At 46.9% G+C, this 23,417-nt stretch overlaps 1 protein-coding gene across 1 annotated transcript in view; it reads left to right on the forward strand.

The window, feature by feature from the left end:
* The first annotated feature begins 1,212 nt into the window (after positions 1 to 1,212).
* The window catches only part of BMP10 (bone morphogenetic protein 10), an 87,798-nt gene continuing 65,593 nt past the window's right edge, over positions 1,213 to 23,417 (forward strand). The window contains exon 1 of the mRNA XM_073653643.1: positions 1,213 to 1,343. The gene's annotated coding sequence lies outside the window, so the exon portion shown is untranslated. The remainder of the gene's footprint in view (positions 1,344 to 23,417) is intronic.

Below are 23,417 nucleotides of genomic sequence, written 5' to 3' on the forward strand. Positions count from 1 at the left end.
CTGGTCTGATGAGATGAAGATAGAACTGTTTGGTGATAATTCTAAGCGGTATGTGTGGAGAAAACCAGGCACTGCTCATCACCTGCCCAATACAATCCCAACAGTGAAACATGGTGGTGGCAGCATTATGCTATGGGGGTGTTTTTCAGCTGCAGGGACAGGACGACTGGTTGCAATTGAAGGAAACATGAATGTGGCCAAGTACAGAGATATCCTGGATGAAAACCTCTTCCAGAGTGCTCAGGACCTCAGACTTGGCAAAAGGTTCACCTTCCAACAAGACATTGACCCTAAGCACACAGCTAAAATAACAAAGGAATGGCTTCAGAACATTTCTGTGACCATTCTTGGCTGGCCCAGCAGAGCCCTGACCTAAACCCAATTGAGCATCTCTGGAGAGACCTAAAAATGGCTGTCCACAAATGTTCACCATCCAACCTGACGGAACTGGAGAGGATCTGCAGGGAAGAATGCCAGAGGATCCCCAAATCCAGGTGTGAAAAACTTGTTGCATCATTCCCAAGAAGACTCATGGCTGTACTAGCTCAAAAGGGTGCTTCTACTCAATACTGAGCAAAGGGTCTGAATACTTATGACCATGTGATATTTCAGTTTTTCTTTTTTAATAAATTTGCAAAAATTTCTACATTTCTGTTTTTTTCAGTCAAAATGGGGTGCAGAGTGTACTTTAGTGAGGAAAAAAAATGAACTTTTTAGAATTTACCAAATGACTGCAATGAACCAAAGAATGAAAAATTTAAAGGGGTCTGAATACTTTCCGTACTCACTGTATACAGACCTACACAATATGCTATTTTTCTGACCAAAAAATAGACAATGGTCTCGTCTCGGCTCCACGAAAGAACACCACAAAGGTGTAGAATATAGAGTGGGCTCCATATATGATAGACATATATCTAGGACATACAGTAGAACCTAAACCAAGATAATCCCCAATGTACAGGTGTATAAGGTGATCAACATCACAAACTTGTTACAGACCCGGGGGTCTCCTGTAAAGCGTGAAGCCCACAGACCAGATCTTGAGCAGCTTGGTAAATGCTGCAGCTTTGTACTGTGCTGACTCTGCATCCGAAACACATGAATAAAATTAAACAGTTTTGGCTACAGTGATGAGAAAATGTAACGGGCTGAATATTCCCTGAGGTCCCCCCTCAGCCCGGACCTCTCATACACAGACGTGCTGCACTCTCCTCCCTTTTTGAAGTAAATCACAAAAAAGTTGAAGTTAGTAGGAATATCAGCATTTAACCCCATCAATGCCAGGGACTTGATTTCAGCACTTTTGGACTCTTCACTTTGGAGATCTTGTTATATTTACTGTAAGTATAAGCAACCTGGCTGCTTTCTGACAATGCTGTCTATGTTTTCTCATCATATACGTCTCATTGTCATAGCTCCTTACACTATTCTATGTCTTTTATATCTTCATTTATCTCTAGGTGCCTTTTAACATGTGCCATTATTATGTGCTTTCTTCTCTGAGCATGCATGTATCTATACATATTTTTTTTCACTGTAGCATTAAAGGGGTTTTTCCACAAACAAAGTTCATTTTTTAATCAATAGATCTTGGAATAATAATAACTTCCACAATTTGATGTGTTTAAAAAAATGTTCCTGTGCCGAAATAATCTTATAAATGTGCCCCTGCTGTGTACTGTGTAATGGCTGTGTCTGACCGTGCAGGAACATGGTCTGATCATACCATAGCTCCTGGGCAGGGGAGGAAGCAAAAGAGTACACAGACATTACAGTAGGGGATTGTAAATGATTCTTTCTCTGAGATAAAACATTTTTTAAAAAAACAGGCAAGGAAATGCTTTACCTCACAGAAAGAATCAGCTGTGATCCCCTGCTGTAATGTCTGTATACTCTTTTTCTTTCTCCCCTGCCCAGGAGCTGTGGTATGATCACACCAAGTTCCTGCACGGTCAGACACAGCCATTACACAGTACACAGCAGGGGCACATTTATAAGATTATCTCAGCACAGGAACATTTTATTTAAACACATCCAATGGTGGAAATTATTATTTTTTGCAAGATCTATTGATTAAAATCAACTTTAAAATTAACTGTTGGTGGGGAAACCACTCTAAATTTGTACTTCACCCAGGTGTATCATACATCATGGGCTTCCAACAACATCACTTAGGGCTGATGCACACAATCGACTTTCTTGGACAAGTGCTAACACTTGTACCTATGATATTTTATGGGACTGTGCACATGTCTGATTTTTTTTCCTCGGATCGAGTGATCCATGGAACAAAATCGGAGACATGTTTGATTTTGATCCGAGTGTCGGATAAAAATTGACAATGCAAGTCGATAGATGCATGAAATAAATCGGACTAATTTTCCGAATGGAGAAGTTGGAGATAATTTTTTTTTCTCTCCAAATTTGAGAAAAACTGATCAAAATCTGATCAGAATAATCAAACCACTTTTGGACGTGCAGGAAATGGCCGTGTGACTCTACCTTTACAATGATTAGCTTTCAATGAAGAGAACCAGAGTCTTCAAAAGGTTGTCTTATGGACAACCCATCTTAAAGTTTCCCCTTGTCCATTCACCTATAATACTGTGCCCCAGTGCAGAGATCCTCAGTGTCACCTGAAGTCTGTGGGGAAACTCAGCAGCAATTGTTAAATTTACTTGCAGCGATACCACGGGGGGAATGAAGCATTGAACAGCTCCTATTTAAATCAAAGCATTGTCCAAGCAGTGCATGGATCCTATAGCACAAGAGACACTCTCTTCTAAAACCTCTCGGCTCTAATAGGTGAAAGCAGTGATTTATTAACTTAAAATTCCTTAATAATCTACTTCAAAATAGATTTTTCTAACCCTTTAATATTAGATAGAGACGTATAGATATCTCTTTTTAGTTCCGCTTTTCTTTTCCTTTTTCAATACCTTCCATGTATTTTTAGAGTTACATTTTATTCCGTTCTAAGGGTATAATACTTGGCAGTATTCTTGCTATGGATTTATTTTGACATGTGTCTGTGACGCGCCCCCTTGGGCCATATTCTTTAGGGGGAATATCCGGAGCCGGATCAGATGGGAGTTGTAGTCTTCCGAGTGGCTGTGACCCGGTCCGTGCCCAGGGCGTCAAGCTCAGTGTTATGTGGCAGTCCTACAGATGTTATTAAGAGTTCTTTTGTGTCGACTACGCCACCCGTTGTGATGCGGTCACTGTGGCCGCCGCTGCAGCAGGGTCCGCTGAGGCTGATGGTGGGTGCGCAGCTTGGTGGGATAACCCCCAACGGGAGGGGTATAGCCTCAGGGGGGACAGGTGCAGAGGATGGGGGTTGTGGTGGTGCAGTGCAGACGGCAATGAAGACAGAGTCGGGTTGTGCAGTTAAGGGTGTTTACTTACTGCAGATGTTGTACTGGTCACTCCAGCTTCGAGTGACCACCCGAGCCGTGCTGCGTCCACCAGGTCCTGGATCCAGCCAACCCCCAAACAAGTCCGGAGCGTGGCCCTGAGCTCTCCTTCTGTCCCGTTCTCTGGCCGTCCCCACCAGTGATCCACCTAGGTCCAGCTCCCTCGGGCCTTCTGTTGGGACACCCTTGGCCTTGGGTTCCCTGACCCTTCATGTGGTGTGCCTTCGGGGTGGATGTGATGGGTGACCGTGGCAAACGCTGCCCACGGTCTCCGGTCTCTGGCTAGGGTGTGTTTTCTGCCCCCACCAGCTTGGGATCCGGTACCCTGTGCCGACTCCTCACCCGGTGCTTTAATTTGGGTTCTTGGGTCCTCTCTGTTTTCCCCTCTGGGTACTCCTTCTCTGCTCCTCTCTCACTCAGGGTCTCTCTCTTGCTGCAGGCTGACTTCCTCTCTGCTTGCTGTCTGCTCCTCTGCAGCTGTCTTGCTGTCTCCAACTGACTTGTTCTCTGCATCTGACCCTGTTCTTAGTTGGTGCCCACCTTATATACACCCTCTATGTGTGAGCTCAGGTGACCAGCACCCAATGAGCTCCTATCTTTACCCAGGCTGCTCCCCCTATCTGCCCCTACACTACTTGGGATGTACCACCCCCCTCCCACTCCAGCCAGGAACAGACTCGGTCGTACCTGCACATTTCTAAGTGGGAGTACCGTCGGTCTGCTCCTCGGAAATGGGATGTGTGTAGTGCATGCAGCCTACCGAGCTCAGTTCCACACTCCATCCTTACCCGGGAGTGGAATATCACACCTCTGGGTTGAGGTGCAATACCCCTGTAGCAGCCGAATCCTCAGGGTGCTACATTCCCCCCTGGTAAATCACAGCACGTCCTCGGGCTGTAAGACATAAATAACACCAAAACATACATTTTTTTTTCATGAACATATAAAACAACATATATTAGCAAATAAAACATTCTCGTCGCCTCTGGCTCCTCCTCCGGTCACTGTGCAACGTGTGACTGGGTAAAGTGCGACAGTCTCTCTGGACAACTGGTTCTCCTATAAAACCGGTAGGGGTCGCTTTAGGAAGCGCAACTATGTACAAGGGTAAGTTGGCCGCTCTCAGTCCTCGGCCAGGTAAAGGGAAGGGAATGGCTGCTCACAGTCCTCAGCCTGGTATGGATACGGAATAACGGGTAAAAAGTTCACTCATGCTGGTCCCAACGGGGACTATATATATGTAGCAACAGTTCCTTTGGTACCCGGTCGGGTAACTATTTACATCTACTGCTCTGCCGCACTCAACGGCGTCTTCCTCCTGCTCTTTGCTTGTAGCTGGTTGTAACTTCAGACCCGTCCGGGTCCTCTTGCTCCTCCTCCTCGCACCGCAACTCCTCCTCCGTCAAGCGGTGTACGTGGAGGGCATAAGGTCCTTTGGCACACTTGTGCCGGGTGAAGGTGACCTCGTCTCCGATGTAGAGGTCACGACCTCTGTGCCCCTCCGGCAGATGGGACTCCACGTCTCTGCGCGTGACAAAGACGTCGCCGGGGGTGTTGTTGTCTCGAATGAAGCCCCACCCATGCTGCTGGTTGAACTTGATCACTGTCCCGATGGTGCGGGGACAATGCGCTGCACGGGGGTCCCTCCTGGTCCGGCTCTTCTGCTCGGCGCTCCTTATTTGGGCCTGTTGTTCCCGGACCCGCCTCTCTCTCCGCTCCCTCGCAAACTCTTCGAGCTGCTGTCGGCAACACTCAGCACGCTCTGCTGCAGCTGCCCTCGTTTCCTGAGTGAACCCCATTAGATCTTCTCCGGTGGGGTCCCACTCAAACTGTGCTTCCGCTAGCGGGGGCGAGATCCGTGCCACGGGCTTCGGAGCCGGAATCAGGGGTTCATCCAGGGGTCTTAGTCTCTGCTGCCGTTCCAGCTCATGGTATTCTTCAGGCCAGATGAAGGGCCGCCCGTCCGGCCATGTGAGCTGGCTGAACAAGTCCTCCCCCAGGTGTGGCACCCTTGGTTTTACGGGCGCGGGCGCGGTGGTGGTGGCGCCCGGGTTGCCCAGGCCTTGCGGCCAGGCCTGGGGCACCTGGAAGGTGAAGGGCACCGTTAGGACGGCGGCGCCCTGGGCTACCTGGCCTTGCGGCCAGGCCGGAGGCTCCGCGGAGGTAGGGGGCGCTGTTGGTGATGCGGCGCCCGGGGGTACTAGGCCTTGCGACCAGGCTGGTGGTATTTCCTGCTTTGTCACGCTCCGGGTCGAGGCGCGTGACGTCACAGGGGTCGCTGCGGCGGCTTCCGGTCGGGGCCTAGTCCATAGCGGTGACATGGTGGCTACGGGCACAGCAGGGGGACTTTCGGGCTCTGCGACGGGGAGCTGGGGCAGGTGGGCGGTTTCCCGGCTTGGGGTATAGGCGTCCCCTTTACCTGCCTCCATGCGTTCGGCTCCCTTCTCGGCGCCGTCTCCGGCCTTCAGTCCTCCCGCGCCATCCTCAGAGGCGGTCTGTCTCCTCGTCTCGGGTGGCGTGCTCCACTGACAGGTCTTGGTCTGCTGGGCCATCTCACGGCTCCACTCCGCCAACGTCTCTCGCTGCACCCGGGCCATCCTCCTTGCGAGGCCCTCCAGGGCAGTCTGTGCACACTCCCGGTCTCGGGGGAGCTGTGCAAGGACCTCCACTAGGCCTAGTGGGGTCGTGGTGTCTAGCAGGCTCCTGACCAACGCGTCGGTGCTGCTCTGCTCTTCTTCCAGCAGGCTCCTGGCCAGCGGGCCGGTGCTGCTCTGCTCTCCTTCCTCGGTCTTTAGCAGACTCCTGGCCAGCGGGCCGGTGCTGTTCTGCTTTCTCTCCATATCCGGGTAAGCTCCTCCGCTACTCCTCGTTAGACTTCTTGCCTCCGGGTGCGCTCGCTCCAGACTGCTCCAGGCGGCACCCATCTTCGTTCTTTTCTTTCGTCTCCTCCCACTTAGAGGGCGGTCCCGGGGCAACTCGGTGACTGTCAGCTCCAGGGGCAGTTCTTTCACGCTGACAGACACCTCCAGCATCACAGTCTCTGTTGGTGGGGGCGGTTTCCACTTTTGGCGCCATTTTCTGTCCTGGCCCACGATGGGAGGCGGCCTCCTGCCCTCCTTTGGCACGCCCATAATGGCGTCCGCTGTTCTTCCAAGGCGGGAAATCTTCGGATTTGGCGGGAAGCGTCGCCCAGTGGCGGGAAACTCTGCAGATGGCGGGAACAAGTTGGAAATGGCGGACAATCGGCGGGAAACGACTGGTGATGGAGTCCGATGGCGTGAACCCTCCGGAACCGGCGGGAGACTTCTTTCTGAGGTAACGATGTTCTTTTCTTCAGGCACGCAGTACCCGGGTGTTGTGGGCACGTAATCCTGCCGACTACGCCAAAGTTGACGCGCCCCCTTGGGCCATATTCTTTAGGGGGAATATCCGGAGCCGGATCAGATGGGAGTTGTAGTCTTCCGAGTGGCTGTGACCCGGTCCGTGCCCAGGGCGTCAAGCTCAGTGTTATGTGGCAGTCCTACAGATGTTATTAAGAGTTCTTTTGTGTCGACTACGCCACCCGTTGTGATGCGGTCACTGTGGCCGCCGCTGCAGCAGGGTCCGCTGAGGCTGATGGTGGGTGCGCAGCTTGGTGGGATAACCCCCAACGGGAGGGGTATAGCCTCAGGGGGGACAGGTGCAGAGGATGGGGGTTGTGGTGGTGCAGTGCAGACGGCAATGAAGACAGAGTCGGGTTGTGCAGTTAAGGGTGTTTACTTACTGCAGATGTTGTACTGGTCACTCCAGCTTCGAGTGACCACCCGAGCCGTGCTGCGTCCACCAGGTCCTGGATCCAGCCAACCCCCAAACAAGTCCGGAGCGTGGCCCTGAGCTCTCCTTCTGTCCCGTTCTCTGGCCGTCCCCACCAGTGATCCACCTAGGTCCAGCTCCCTCGGGCCTTCTGTTGGGACACCCTTGGCCTTGGGTTCCCTGACCCTTCATGTGGTGTGCCTTCGGGGTGGATGTGATGGGTGACCGTGGCAAACGCTGCCCACGGTCTCCGGTCTCTGGCTAGGGTGTGTTTTCTGCCCCCACCAGCTTGGGATCCGGTACCCTGTGCCGACTCCTCACCCGGTGCTTTAATTTGGGTTCTTGGGTCCTCTCTGTTTTCCCCTCTGGGTACTCCTTCTCTGCTCCTCTCTCACTCAGGGTCTCTCTCTTGCTGCAGGCTGACTTCCTCTCTGCTTGCTGTCTGCTCCTCTGCAGCTGTCTTGCTGTCTCCAACTGACTTGTTCTCTGCATCTGACCCTGTTCTTAGTTGGTGCCCACCTTATATACACCCTCTATGTGTGAGCTCAGGTGACCAGCACCCAATGAGCTCCTATCTTTACCCAGGCTGCTCCCCCTATCTGCCCCTACACTACTTGGGATGTACCACCCCCCTCCCACTCCAGCCAGGAACAGACTCGGTCGTACCTGCACATTTCTAAGTGGGAGTACCGTCGGTCTGCTCCTCGGAAATGGGATGTGTGTAGTGCATGCAGCCTACCGAGCTCAGTTCCACACTCCATCCTTACCCGGGAGTGGAATATCACACCTCTGGGTTGAGGTGCAATACCCCTGTAGCAGCCGAATCCTCAGGGTGCTACATCTGCACATAGATTATAGCTCAATCCTCTCTGGAAAAAAACGTATTCTGTTTTACGGAAACGTCAAGTCCTCCTATCTATGGCACAGATGTTTTAATAAGCAGACAAGTGGCACTGTCAGTATGACACAAGATAAGAGTTGGCAAAACACTCTGGGCATCATGTAGAGTCTGCCAGCTCTATGAGGGGTTTAAGTTCAGGCTTTTATATTAACTCTTTAAAGAACAGGCTCAAATGTTCAGTCTTTAGTAGCTTTTACCCTTTAAAGGGAGTCTGTCTTGTCAGATAATGCTATTAAAGGGGTTTTCCCATGAAAGTTAAGTTTAATCATCATTTTAATCACTAGATCTTGGAATAATAATAAGTTCCACAATTTGATGTGTTTAAAAAATGTTCCTGTGCTGAGATAATCTTATAAATGTGCCCCTGCTGTGTCCTGTGTAATGGCTGTGTCTGACCGTGCAGGAACATGGTCTGATCATACCACATCTCCTGGGCAGGGGAGGAAGCAAAAGAGTATACAGACAGGATAGCATGGGATCACAGCTGATTCTTTCTTTGAAGTAAAACATTGTTTAAAAACAGGCAGGGAAATGTTTTACCTCACAAATAGAATCAGCTGTGATCCCGTACTGTCCAGTCTGTATACTCTCTTGCTTCCTCCCCTGCCCAGGAGATGTGGTATGATCAGCCCATGTTCCTGTACGGTCAGACACAGCCATTACACAGTACACAGCAGGGGCACATTTATAAGATTATCTCAGCACAGGAACATTTTTTTAACCTCTTTCCGACATGGTACGTAATAGTACGCACCACGTCGGCACCCCCTGTCCAACGCGGGCTCCGGCGCTGAGCCCACACTGAACCGGGCACATGTCAGCTGATTTATACAGCTGACATGTGCCCGCTACAGCCACAGGTGGAATCGCAATCCACCCCCGGCTGTTAACTGGTTAAATGCCCCTGTCAATCTTTGACAGCAGCATTTAACAGAGCCATACCAGAAGCGCGTCACTAACTCCGCCCATCGGTGATCCAGTCACGTGATTGCAGGTCACTGATGGGTTGGCATGATAACCAGGGGTCTGCAGGAGACCCCTGTAGTTGTCATGTCCAGATTGCTATGAGCGCCGCCCAGTGGTCAGCGCTCATAGCAAGTGAGCAAATCTGCTACATACAGGCAATCTGCTCAGCGTTTTTTTTATTGTAGCTCTGGAGTGGTGCCATTAATCTAACTTCACTGCTCTTAGTATTATACTTACCAGCTGCCATCTTTGTCTGTTATCGGTGCCACTCCATTCGTCTTCTGCATGTTGTGACCTGCCGGATCGCTCCATTGTTTGCTGGATGAGCCAAAAGTGACAGCTGAAAGTCAGTCTATGAGAGCCAGAATGAGATGAGAAAGAGACTCTCATAGACTTACATTGAGAGCTTGTGACCGTTACCTCTGACTTCCAGTCAGTCAGAATTTATGGTCACAAGATGGTGATGCGAGACCGGAGCAGAGCCGGAGATAGCTGCAGATGGCGGCTGGTAAGCAAATAAGGAGCAGGGAACTTAGAATAGTGGTACCACTCAAGCGCTGAAATAAAACAAAATGCTAAAGTGGTGCTTTAACCCTATATCTGCAAGTTAATAGCATTATCCAACATGACAGGTTCCCTTTAAATAAGGGGTTCCCATTGCAAATGTTATCAACAGCATCTTTGTTTGTTCTGCTTGCTGGATGGATTGATCAATATTTATTTTTGGAAAAGTAGAAAATAAACATATTGATTGGTGATAAGATCTACTGATACAAAAGAAGAGACATAAGGGGCGTAACCAGGGGCGTAATGACCGTGGTTGCAGCTGTTGCCTATGCGACTGGACCTGACGGGTCAGGGACCTGCCGACGCCAGCAGAAATTTCAACTGGATGTGCATCTTCGGACATACATCCAGTTGAAGTGCATTGCGGCACACAGAAACATCGGGTCTGTGCGAGACAATACATGTTGCTGGCAAATCAGAGGCCAGCAGCTGATGTTGGCGTACATGTGACAGGGTGCATGGCAGTGACGTCATACGCTCCCATGCCGAAGTCAGCTGCCCGCTTCACAAGAGGATACAGTTCAGCGGGGAACGAAGAGAAGGTATTTATTTATTTTAAAATCAGTGGCCATACTAGTACATGGATGACTATGGGGTCATCCATATAGTATAATGCATCCCCATAGTCATCCATATAGTATAATGCATCTCCATAGTCATCCATAAAGTATAATGCACTCCACTCCATAGTCATCCATAAAGTATAATGCACAGCCCATAGTCAGCCATAAAGTATAATACGCTTCCCATAGTCATCACTACAGTATAATGCATGACTATGAGGTGCATTATACTTTATGAATGACTATGGGCTATGAATTTTAATTTATGGATGACTATGTGGGTGCATTATACTTTATCGATGACTATGGGGGTACATTATACTTTATGGATGACTATAGGGGTGCATTATACTTTATGGATGACTATGGGTGCATTATACTTTATGGATGACTATGGGGGTACAATATACTTTATGGATTACTATGGGTGCATTATGCTTTATGGATGACTATGGGGGTGCATTATAGTTTATGGATTACTATGATCTGTGCATTATACTATATAGATGACTGTGGGCTGTGCATTATATTATGAAGGATATGGGCTGTGTATTATACTAATATGGATGACTCTGGGTTGTGAATTATACTACATGGATGACAATGGGCTGTGCAGTATATTATAAGGATGACTATGGGATGCATTATACTATATAGAGGACTCCGGGGGTACATTATACTTTATGGATGACTATGTGGGTGCATTATACTTTATGGATGACTATGGGGTGCATTATGTTTTATGGATGACTATGGAGGTGCATTATACTTTATGGATGAATATGGGGTTCATTATGCTTTATATGGAGGACTATAGGGTGCATTATACTTTATAGATGTCTATGGGTGCATTAAACTTTATGGATGACTATGATTTGTGCATTATACTTCATGGATGACTATGGGGTTTATTATGCTTTATATGAAGGACTATGGGATGCGTTATACTTTATAGATGACTATGGGGGTGCATTATACTATATGGATGACTATGATCTGTACATTATACTTTATGAATGACTATGGGGGTGCATTAAACTTTATAGATGACTATGGGCTGTGCATTATACTTTATGATGGACTATGAACTGTGCATTATACTACATGGATTACTATGGACTGTGAATTATTCTATATGGAGGACTATGGGCTTTGCATTATATTATATGAAGGATATGGGCTGTGTATTATACTAACTATGCAAACAAGAGAAAAACAAGGTAAGTAAATATCATTAAGGACACCCGTATATGTATCCTATATTAATGATAACCCGTATGTGGACTTGTATGAAGAGCGGACCATCGAAAAATAATATTGAAAAAACAAGAAAAAAACTTCGAATACAGGTCCGTTGTGACAAAAACAAACTTTATTCGTTCAAAAAATAACACGATTGACACAATGTAGTGCGTGAACAAGAAATAAAATAAAAACAACATACAAGAAAAAGGGCGCCACAGCAGACCCATGCGTGGGAGATGCTCAATTATATATTTGTCGTATCAAGCCTCTAGAATAATGCCAGGGTTACATTATTCGCTTAAAAGATTACTACGCATTAATGTGTGCCTTACTCAAAGGCCTATACTGCATATCAATTAATACCCATTTATTTTCCAAAAAATGGTATACCATGCAGAGATTAAACACCATAGTGCTAACATATGACACCGTTCACATTATTGTGTATTTTTTATAATTATTTCCATATAGGTAAAATATATGAGTGAATGTGAACACTGTCATAAACAGCACCAAATTAGCCTAAGAGCGTTCACAGCTCAAAATACACTAGGTAGAAAAGCACTAGTATTGCATGGAAAAACGAACATGTTCATAAGCTGGGGCTATCATGATGGCAAAATGAGCATACTCACACGTAGATGGTATGTAGCTGGTCTGCGATGGCGCCCACCCACCTGTGGGCGCCATCGCAGACCAGCTACATACCATCTACGCAGTGTAGGCCTTTGAGTAAGGCACACATTAATGCGTAGTAATCTTTTAAGCGAATAATGTAACCCTGGCATTATTCTAGAGGCTTGATACGACAAATATATAATTGAGCATCTCCCACGCATAGGTCTGCTGTGGCGCCCTTTTTCTTGTATGTTGTTTTTATTTTATTTCTTGTTCACGCACTACATTGTGTCAATCGTGTTATTTTTTGAACGAATAAAGTTTGTTTTTGTCACAACGGACCTGTATTCGAAGTTTTTTTCTTGTTTTTTCATTATACTACATGGATGACTATGGGCTGTGCATTATACTACATGGGTGACTATGAGCTGTGCAGTATATTATGTGGAAGACAATGGGATGCATTATACTACCTAGAGGACTATGCGGGTGCATCATACTTATGCTGTGGAGCCCCATGACTTCTATGTGAGTATACTGTTTTTTTTTTTTTTTATTCATTAATTCCGGATGGTGTGGGGGGGGCTGTCCAAATCTTGCATCAAACCCATCATACTCTAGCTACGCAACTGAGCATAACCGTAACCTTTCACGATATGAATACAATAATTTAATATACGCAAAGCTATATTATGATACAAATGAAAACGTCATCATTATTATAGCTTTTGTAGCTCCTGTAAAATGACACTTTGCAGCATGAGCCAGATAACACTCCAATCTGGTGATGCTCAAAGGAGTATTCCCATCTCCAGGATCCTATCCTAATATGTAGTAGGTGTAATAATAATAATAATATTAGCAAATACCTCCAATTAGAAATGTAGTATAGTTCTTCTGATTACCTACCGTATGTTGCTTACTCCATGTGCAGGGCATTGCAGTAGCTTAGATATTGTTCAGAATTACCGTATTTTTCGGACTATAAGACGCACCGGACCATAAGACGCAACTAGGTTTTAGAGGAGGAAAATAATTTAAAAAAATGTAAGCAAAAAATGTGGTCATGATGAACTTTTATGTGGGAGGGGGTCTTCTGCTGACACTGGTATAGGGGTAATGTCCCCCAATTCTGACAATATCCCCCATCCTGTTATATATGCCCCCTTTCCTTTAATACGTGGTCCCCATCCTGGTATGCCTGGCACCCCTCCATCCTGGTATGCATGGCACCCCTCATCCCCAATCCTGGTATGCATGGCACCCCTCATCCCCAATCCTGGTATGCATGGCTCCCTCATCCCTATCCTGGTATGCATGGCACCCCTCATCCCAAATCCTGGTATGCATGGCACAGTAATCCCCATCCTGGTATGCATGGCACCCCTCATCCCCAATCCTGATATGCATGGCACCCCTCATCCCTATCCTGATATGCATGGCACCCCTCATACCTATCCTGGTATTCATGGCACCCCTCATCCCTATCCTGGTATGCATGGCACCCCTCATCCCTATCCTGGTATGCATGGCACCCCTCATCCCTATCCTGGTATGCATGGCACCCCTCATCCCTATCCCGGTATGTATGGCACCCCTTATCTTTATCCTGGTATGCATGGCACCCCTCATCCCTATCCTTGTATGCATGGCACCCCTCATCTTTATCCTGGTATGCATGGCACCCCTCATCCCTATCCTGGTATGCATGGCACCCCTCATCCCTATCCTGGTATGCATGGCACCACTCATCCCTATCCTGGTGTGCATGGCACCCCTCATCTTTATCCTGTTATGCATGGCACCCCTCATCCCTGTCCTGATATGCATGACACCCCTCATCCCTGTCCTGGTATGCATGGCCCCCTCATCTTTATCTTGTTATGCATGACACCCCTAATCCCTATCCTGGTATGCATGGCACCCCTCATCCCTATCCTGGTATGCATGGCACCCCTCATCCCTATCCCGGTATGTATGGAACCCTCATCTTTATCCTGGTATGCATGGCACCCCTCATCCCTATCCTGGTATGCATGGCACCCCTCATCTTTATCCTGGTATGCATGGCACCCCTCATCCCTATCCTGGTATGTATGGCACCCCTCATCCCTATCCTGGTGTGCATGGCACCCCTCATCTTTATCCTGTTATGCATGGCACCCCTCATCCCTGTCCTGATATGCATGGCACCCCTCATCCCTGTCCTGGTATGCATGGCCCCCTCATCTTTATCATGTTATGCATGGCACCCCTAATCCCTATCCTGGTATGCATGGCACACCTCATCCCTATCCTGGTATGCATGGCACCCCTCATCCCTATCCTGGTATGCATGGCACCCCTCATCCCTATCCCGGTATGTATGGCACCCCTCATCTTTATCCTGGTATGCATGGCACCCCTCATCCCTATCCTGGTATGCATGGCACCCCTCATCTTTATCCTGGTATGCATGGCACCCCTCATCCGTATCCTGGTATGCATGGCACCCCTCATCCCTATCCTGGTGTGCATGGCACCCCTCATCTTTTCCTGTTATGCATGGCACCCCTCATCCCTGTCCTGATATGCATGGCACCCCTCATCCCTGTCCTGGTATGCATGGCCCCCTCATCTTTATCTTGTTATGCATGACACCCCTAATACCTGTCCTGGTATGCATGGCACCCCTCATCCCTGTCCTGGTATGCATGGCCCCCTCATCTTTATCTTGTTATGCATGACACCCCTAATCCCTGTCCTGGTATGCATGGCACCCCTCATCCCTGTCCTGGTATGCATGGCCCCCTCATCTTTATCTTGTTATGCATGACACCCCTAATCCCTGTCCTGATATGCATGGCACCCCTCATCCCTATCCTGGTATGCATGGCACCCCTCATCCCTATCCTGGTATGCATGGCACCCCTCATCCCTATCCTGGTATGCATGGCACCCCTCATCCCTATCCCGGTATGTATGGCACCCCTCATCTTTATCCTGGTATGCATGGCACCCCTCATCCCTATCCTGGTATGCATGGCACCCCTCATCTTTATCCTGGTATGCATGGCACCCCTCATCCCTATCCTGGTATGCATGGCACCCCTCATCCCTATCCTGGTGTGCATGGCACCCCTCATCTTTATCCTGTTATGCATGGCACCCCTCATCCCTGTCCTGATATGCATGGCACCCTCATCTTTATCATGTTATGCATGGCACCCCTCATCCCTATCCTGGTATGCATGGCAACCCTCATCCCTATCCAGGTATGCATGGCACCCCTCATCCCTATCCTGGTATGCATGGCACCCCTCATCCCTATCCCGGTATGTATGGCACCCCTCATCTTTATCCTGGTATGCATGGCACCCCTCATCCCTATCCTGGTATGCATGGCACCCCTCATCTTTATCCTGGTATGCATGGCACCCCTCATCCGTATCCTGGTATGCATGGCACCCCTCATCCCTATCCTGGTATGCATGGCACCCCTCATCCCTATCCTGGTGTGCATGGCACCCCTCATCTTTATCCTGTTATGCATGGCACCCCTCATCCCTGTCCTGGTATGCATGGCCCCCTCATCTTTATCATGTTATGCATGGCACCCCTAATCACTATCCTGGTATGCATAGCACCCCTCATCCCTATCCTGGTATGCATGGCACCCCTCATCCCTATCCTGGTATGCATGGCACCCCTCATCCCTATCCCGGTATGTATGGCACCCCTCATCTTTATCCTGGTATGCATGGCACCCCTCATCCCCATCCTGGTATGCATGGCACCCCTCATCTTTATCCTGGTATGCATGGCACCCCTCATCCGTATCCTGGTATGCATGGCACCCCTCATCCCTATCCTGGTGTGCATGGCACCCCTCATCTTTTCCTGTTATGCATGGCACCCCTCATCACTGTCCTGATATGCATGGCACCCCTCATCCCTGTCCTGGTATGCATGGCCCCCTCATCTTTATCTTGTTATGCATGACACCCCTAATCCCTGTCCTGGTATGCATGGCACCCCTCATCCCTGTCCTGGTACGCATGGCCCCCTCATCTTTATCATGTTATGCATGGCACCCCTAATCCCTGTCCTGGTATGCATGGTCCCCCTAGTCCCCATCAAGATGCACATACAAAAAAAAATAAACACTCCTACTCACCTTTCTTCTCTCCTCCAGCGCTGCGTCCGGTCTGCCTGCACTGATCTCTCCATGTGAGCCCTGCATGACGTCACTGCCATGCGCGGCTCACATGGAGAGATCAGCTGCCGGAAGTCACTGCTCCCTACGCCGGGATTGTGTGCGCGGGGAGCAGTGACTTCACTCTCCTTCATAGCCGGCACACAGCGGAGCAGCGCAGCGGCTGCTGCTGCCAGCTATCTCCTGTGCCCGCTCATTAAAGGGCATGAATAATCACCCCTCTCCACTCCCATGGGCGTGGAGAGAGGTTGCATATTCATGCCCTTTAACAGCGGGCACATGCGATTCCGGCAGCAGCAGGAACCGTGCTTCTCTCCGCTGTGTACCACTATTAAGGAGCATGAATATTCAGTGCTCCCCACGCCCAATGGCGTGGGGAGCAGCGAATATTCATTTTCTTAAGCAGCGGGGACAGTGTAGCCTGCCGCGGGTAGCTGCTGCCTCCTGTGCCCCGCTCCTTCACCGCTACCCCTCCCTCCACACCCCGTATATATATACACCGCACCCCCAACATTCGGACTATAAGACGCACCCCCCAGTTTCCTCCAAAATTTTGGAGGACAAAAGTGCGTCTTATGGTCTGAAAAATACGGTAGCTGTTTTGTATGTACTGTACACGGGGAATAACACTATTTCTGACCATTATATGATTTGTTTCCTTCATTTTTCACCAGATTCCCTCCTTTGCAAGCTCCATCTCTTTTATTATTAGTTTCTATACACAGTGCATAGAGACATGCGGGATTCCTCTTCTCCTGCCTCTATATAGCACTCCCTCAGGAATACATCAGCATGGAGGATGTCATTAAGCAGCACTGAGCAGTGTTGCTGTGAATCCAGCACAGGGTTGACAAGATCCACTTGCTAGAAAGCAGCAACAGAGTCTGTTTGTATCTTTTTGCTTCTTTCTCTCTCACTTTGCTGCTTCTCCTTCCCCTCCTCTTTACATAGATTTCAATAGGCAGCTGTAACCTGATCCCGCAGTGAGCAGGCAGTCATTCTTGTTTTGAGCAAGATGGATTTAAGCTGTTTTTAAAATAAGTTTGGGAGGCAGAAATAGACCGTTTAACACTATCACATCTTGAGCCACATACAATTGAAAGATTTGAAGCATGTTTGTCCACATTGTTCCCTACATAACCCTCGGGTTAATCTCTCAGACCCTTGTCTACTAGTGTTGTAGGGCTATGGCCATCTGTATATGGGTCTTGTAGCACCACCCAGACTGACCATATATAAGTACATACTTGCAATAAGACACATTGCTTGTTGTAGAAAGTAAAAAACCCTACAAACCAAGTAGTTCCCAGGTATAGGTATAATGTAAATAGGACTGGCAAAAATTCTATTAGCTACAATTTAAGAGTTTTTGTATGAAAAAAAAACTTTAAATGGGAACATGCCCTAAAACAACAATTGTACTTCCATAATGCTGCTCATTTAAGTAAGGCTCTTTGATATCACGCATGCTGGGAAATGTTCCCTAACATGTTCTCTTAAATCTTATTTATTTCCTGTGTTCTCCAAAGACAATATAAACTTTGTCCTATATGGTCATAAAATAAGAGGCTCTGTGCTCCTAGTCAACGTTTAGACACTGGAATAATCAACTGCTCTGAATAAAATCTTCAAACCCTTGTAGAGCGAGTGCAGAGAAGTGCAACCAAGGTTATTAAGGGAATGGGTGGACAGCAATGCCTGCATAGGTCACTAAACTTGGGGTTTTTCGGTTTGGAAAAAGGAAGGTTTAGGGGTAATATGGTTACCATGTACAAATATATGAGGCGACAGTACAGAGATCTTTTTACACCTAGGCCTGTGACAGTGACAAGGGGGTATCCTCTATGTCTAGAGCAGTGATTCCCAACCTTTCTGACCTTGAGGGCCACATTCAGCTCTGAGAAAGAGTCATGAGCCTCATCCAGCAACCGCCACCTTTACAGTAGTGGCAACCAAAGCCCCCATTACGGGTATAATGATAACTTCAAAGCAGAATACCAAGATCCGGGGGTTCCCACAATACCCCCATTCAGTATCCTCCCATCACGCACTCCCAACACACTGTCGTATCTAGCTTCTAGCACCTCCTCTGACAGTTAGCATCATCCGGTCTCCAGCTTACCATACTTAAAATATCTCTCAACCCCTAAGACCAGTATATGTGCATCAAGATCTGCTCTTCTGTGCAGGGCTACTCAAAAAATTCCTCATTTTGAGATGTAGTCTTCATACCTGTTTGCTAGACCTGGAGCTAATACACCAAGTTTGCATTCATGGGACCGTGAGCCACATGTGGCTCCCGAGCTAAAGGTTGGGGACCCCTGAGCCAGAGAAAAGCAGATTTAATCATAATCACAAACGCAGATTTTTTACTATAAGTCAGTGAGACTATGGAACTCTCTGCCACATGATGTTGTAATGAGTGATTCACTACTAAAATTCAAGACGGTACAATACAATCCAGAGTAAAAAGGACTATCAGCTGTGTATCCACCAGACTTCTGCACAACACAACTGATGGTCCCAACCCCATTTATAAGGCAAGAAATCCCACTTATTAAACCTGACAGGGCACACCTGTGAAGTGAAAACCATTTCCGGTGACTACCTCTTGAAGCTCATCAAGAGAATGCCAAGAGTGTGCAAAGCAGTCATTAAAGCAAAAGGTGGCTACTTTGAAGAACCTAGAATATAAGACATATTTTCAGTTGTTTCACACTTTTTTGTTAAGTATATAATTCCACAAGTGTTAATTCATAGCTTTGATGCCTTCAGTGTGAATGTACAATTTTCATAGTCGTGAAAATACAGAAAAATCTTTAAATGAGAAGGTGTGTCCAAACTTTTGGTCTGTACTGCATATATATATATATATATATAGATATATATATATATATATATATATATATATATATGCATGGCCATAGAATCATCATGCTATAATTTTACAACTATGTGATTTACACTGCTCAAAAAAATAAAGGGAACACTTAAACAACACAATGTAACTCCAAGTCAATAACACTTCTGTGAAATCTACCTGTCCAGTTATGAAGCAACACTGATTGTGAATCAATTTCTCCTGCTGTTGTGCAAATGGAACAGACAACTGGTAGAAATGATAGGCAATTAGCAAGATACCCTCTATAAAGGAGTGGTTCTGCAGGTGGTGACCACAGACCATTTCTCTGTTCTCATCCTTTTTGGCTGTTGTTTTGGTCACTTTTTCATGTTGTCTTTGCTCTCACCCCTAGAGGTACAGTAGCATGAGGCGATGTCTACAATACAACCCACAGAAGTTGCTCAGGTAGTGCAGTTCATCCAGGATGGCACATCAGTGCGACCTGTGGCAAGAAGGGTAGCTGTGTCTGTAAGAACAGTGTCCAGAGCATGGAGCAGATACCAGGAGATGTGGATGGAGCCATAGCAGGGCAACAACCCAGCAGCAGGACCTTTACCTCCTCCTTTGAGCAAGGAGGAAGAGGAGGAGCACTGCCAGTGCCCTGCAAAATGACCTCCAGCAGGCCACAAATGTGCATGTGTCTGCACAAACTGTTAGAAACCGACTCTATGAGGGTGGTATGAGGGCCCGATGTCCACAGATGGGGGTTGTGCTCACAGCCCAACACTGTGTAGGACGTTTAGCATTTGCCACAGAACACCAGGATTGGCAAAGTCGCCCCTGGCGCCCTGTGCTCTTCACAGATGAAAGCAGGTTCACACTTAGCACATGTGACAGACGTGACAGAGTCTGAAGACACCGTGGGGAGCGATCTGCTGCCTGCAACATCCTTCAGCATGACCGGCTTGGCAGTGGGTCAGTAATGGTGTGGGGTGGCATTTCTTTGGAGGTCCGCACAGCTCTCCATGTGCTCGCCAGAGGTAGCCTGACTGCCATTAGGTACCGAGATGAGATCCTCAGACCCCTTGTGAGACCATATGCTGGTGTGGTTGGCCCTGGGTTCCTCCTAATGCAGGACAATGCCAGACCTCATATGGCTGGAGTTTGTCAGCAGTTCCTGCAAGATGAAGGCATTGAAGCTATGGACTGGCCCGCCCATTCCCCAGACCTGAATCCGATTGAGCACATATGGGACATCATGTCTCGTTCCATCCACCAACATCACATTGCACCACAGACTGTCCAGGAGTTGACGGATGCTTTAGTCCAGGTCTGGGAGGAGATCCCACAGGAGACCATCCGCAACCTCATCAGGAGCATGCCCAGGCGTTGTAGGGAGGTCATACAGGCACGTGGAGGCCACACACAATACTGAGCCTCATTTTGACTTGTTTTAAGGACATTACATCAAAGTTGGAGCAGCCTGTAGTGTGTTTTTACACTTTAATTTTGGGGGTGACTCCAAATCCAGGCCTCCATTGGTTAATAAATTTGATTTCCATTGATGATTTTTGTGTGATTTTGTTGTCAGCACATTCAGCTTTGTACAGAACAAAGTATTCAATGAGAATATTTCATTCATTCAGATCTAGGATGTGTTATATGAGTGTTCCCTTTATTTTTTTGAGCAGTGTATATTTATATGGTCCCCATTATATATTTGCATTCATTAATATATGTGGTTGTTACAGGGCATATGGCTTTCTTTGCTTTCTGAATCTATGTACTACATCATGTATTGATTTCACTATATCAATAGGTTTCCTGTTGTGTTCTATTTATAATGTACAGTTGAAAGTATTCAGACCCTAGTATTCAGACAGAAATGTAGACATTTTTGCAAATTTATTAAAAAAGAAAAACTGAAATATCACATGGTCATAAGTATTCAGACCCTTTGCTCAGACACTCATATTTAAGTCACATGCAGTCCATTTCCTTGTGATCCTCCTTGAGATGGTTCTACTCCTTCACTGGAGTCCAGCTATGTTTAATTAAACTAATAGGACTTGATTTGGAAAGGCACACACCTGTCTATATAGGACCTCACAGCTCACAGTGCATGTCAGAACAAATGAGAATCCTGAGCTCAAAGGAACTGGCCAAGGAGCTCAGAGACAGAATTATGGCAAGGCACAGATCTGCCCAAGGTTAAAAAAGAATTTCTGCATTACTCAAGGTTCCTAAGAGCACAGTGGCCTCCATAATCCTTAAATGGAAGAAGTTTGGGACCACCAGAAGTCTTCCTAGACCTGGCCGTGCAGCCAAACTGCGCAATCGTGGGAGAAGAGCCTTGGTGAGAGAGGTAAAGAAGAATCCCAAGATCACTGTGGCTGAGCTCCAGAGATGCAGTAGGGAGACGGGAGAAAGTTCCACAAAGTCAACTATCATTGCAGCCCTCCACCAGTCGGGCCTTTATGGCAGAGTGGCCCAAGGAAGCCTCTCCTCGGTGCAAGACATATGAAAGCCCGCATAGAGTATGTTCAAAAACACATGAAGGACTCCCAGACTATGAGAAATAAGATTCTCTGGTCTGATGAGATGAAGATAGAACTTTTTGGTGATAATTCTAAGCGGTATGTGTGGAGATAACCAGGCACTGCTCATCACCTGCCCAATACAATCCCAACAGTGAAACATGGTGGTGGCAGCATCATGCTATGGGGGTGTTTTTCAGCTGCAGGGACAGGACGACTGGTTGCAATTGAAGGAAACATGAATGCGGCCAAGTACAGAGATATCCTGTATAAAAACCTCTTCCAGAGTGCTCTGGACCTCAGACTTGGCCGAAGGTTCACCTTCCAACAAGACAATGACCCTAAGAACACGGCTAAAATAACAAAGGAGTGGCTTCAGAACAACTCTGTGACTATTCTTGCCTGGCCCAGCCAGAACCCTGACCTAAACCCAATTGAGCATCTCTGGAGAGACATGAAAATGGCTGTCCACCAATATTCACAATCCAACCTGATGGAACTGGAGAGGATCTGCAAGGAAGAATGGCAGAGGATCCCCAAATCCAGGTGTGAAAAACTTGTTGCATCAGTCCCAAGAAGACTCATGGCTGTACTAGCTCAAAAGGGGGCTTCTACTAAATACTGAGCAAAGGGTCTGAATACTTATGACCATGTGATATTTCATTTTTCCTTTTTTAATAAATTTGCAAAAAATTCTACATTTCTGTTTTTTTTCAGTAAAGATGGGGTGCAGCTTGTACTTTAATGATAAAAAAAATAACTTTTTAGAATTTACCAAATGGCTGCAATGAAACAAAGAGTGGAAAATTTAAAGGGGTCTGAATACCTTCCGTACCCACTGTATCTTTATATCTACTAATAAAATTTGTTATAGTTTTTTACTCTGCATCGTGTTGCTACTTGGACATTGTAGGTTGAGTTCTTTGCTTTGAAGGGATTTTGAAATATTATTTAGAGGAATGTTTTGATTCAAGGAGTGTCTGGATGTCTTTCTTGAAAAATATAATATTATAGGTTATGGGCACTAGATTCTATGATGGGACGTCGATCCAGGGAACTAGTCTGATTGCTGTATGTGGAGTCGGGAAGGAATTTTTCCCCTAATATGGAGCTATTAGTGTCTGCCTCATGGGGTTTTTGCCTTCCTCTGGATCAACATGGTATGTTATAGGTTGTACTTGATGGACTTGAGTCTACCTTCAGCCTCTTTAAAACTGAAACTATGAAAACTCTAGATACATTTTCATAAGTAGCAAAAATGAACCTATTAGGGTCATTTCACATATTGGGGCTTATACAGCTTTTCTTAGTTCCCAAAATGCAAGAAGCACTTTAAAAAGGAGAATAAAACTGTCAGTACTAATAGTGGATGGCAGGCACAGCGACAAGGGTATATGGTGCTGCTTCAGCCCATAGCAGCAGGGCGGGAAGTAATTTCAGAGATGTGGTTATGATTTTGGCAATTTCCTTCCTACAAAACTGTAATATAGAACACTGGTTGTTATTGATGGTCTGTAAGGGCCTCGTATTGTACAAACTTGCGCAGTAAAAGAATACATTTGATTTTCAAGAATTATGATATATATGATGTATAGGTCATCAATTCCAATGATGACCCAACTCTTGTTATTATAATCTTGTATTATAGGATGATCATATTACATTGTGCAGAAAACATCTACAGTCGATATAACTACTAGTATTTTTTTTTGGGCTGTATAAGGAAACCAGAGCTCGAATACATAAGAAGCTGCATTAGAGGAAAGCTTATGGCA

This window comes from Phyllobates terribilis, unplaced genomic scaffold (genome assembly GCF_046119375.1).
Source record: "Phyllobates terribilis strain yellow unplaced genomic scaffold, ASM4611937v1 Scaffold_11__3_contigs__length_659146591, whole genome shotgun sequence".
Classification (NCBI taxonomy): domain Eukaryota; kingdom Metazoa; phylum Chordata; class Amphibia; order Anura; family Dendrobatidae; genus Phyllobates; species Phyllobates terribilis.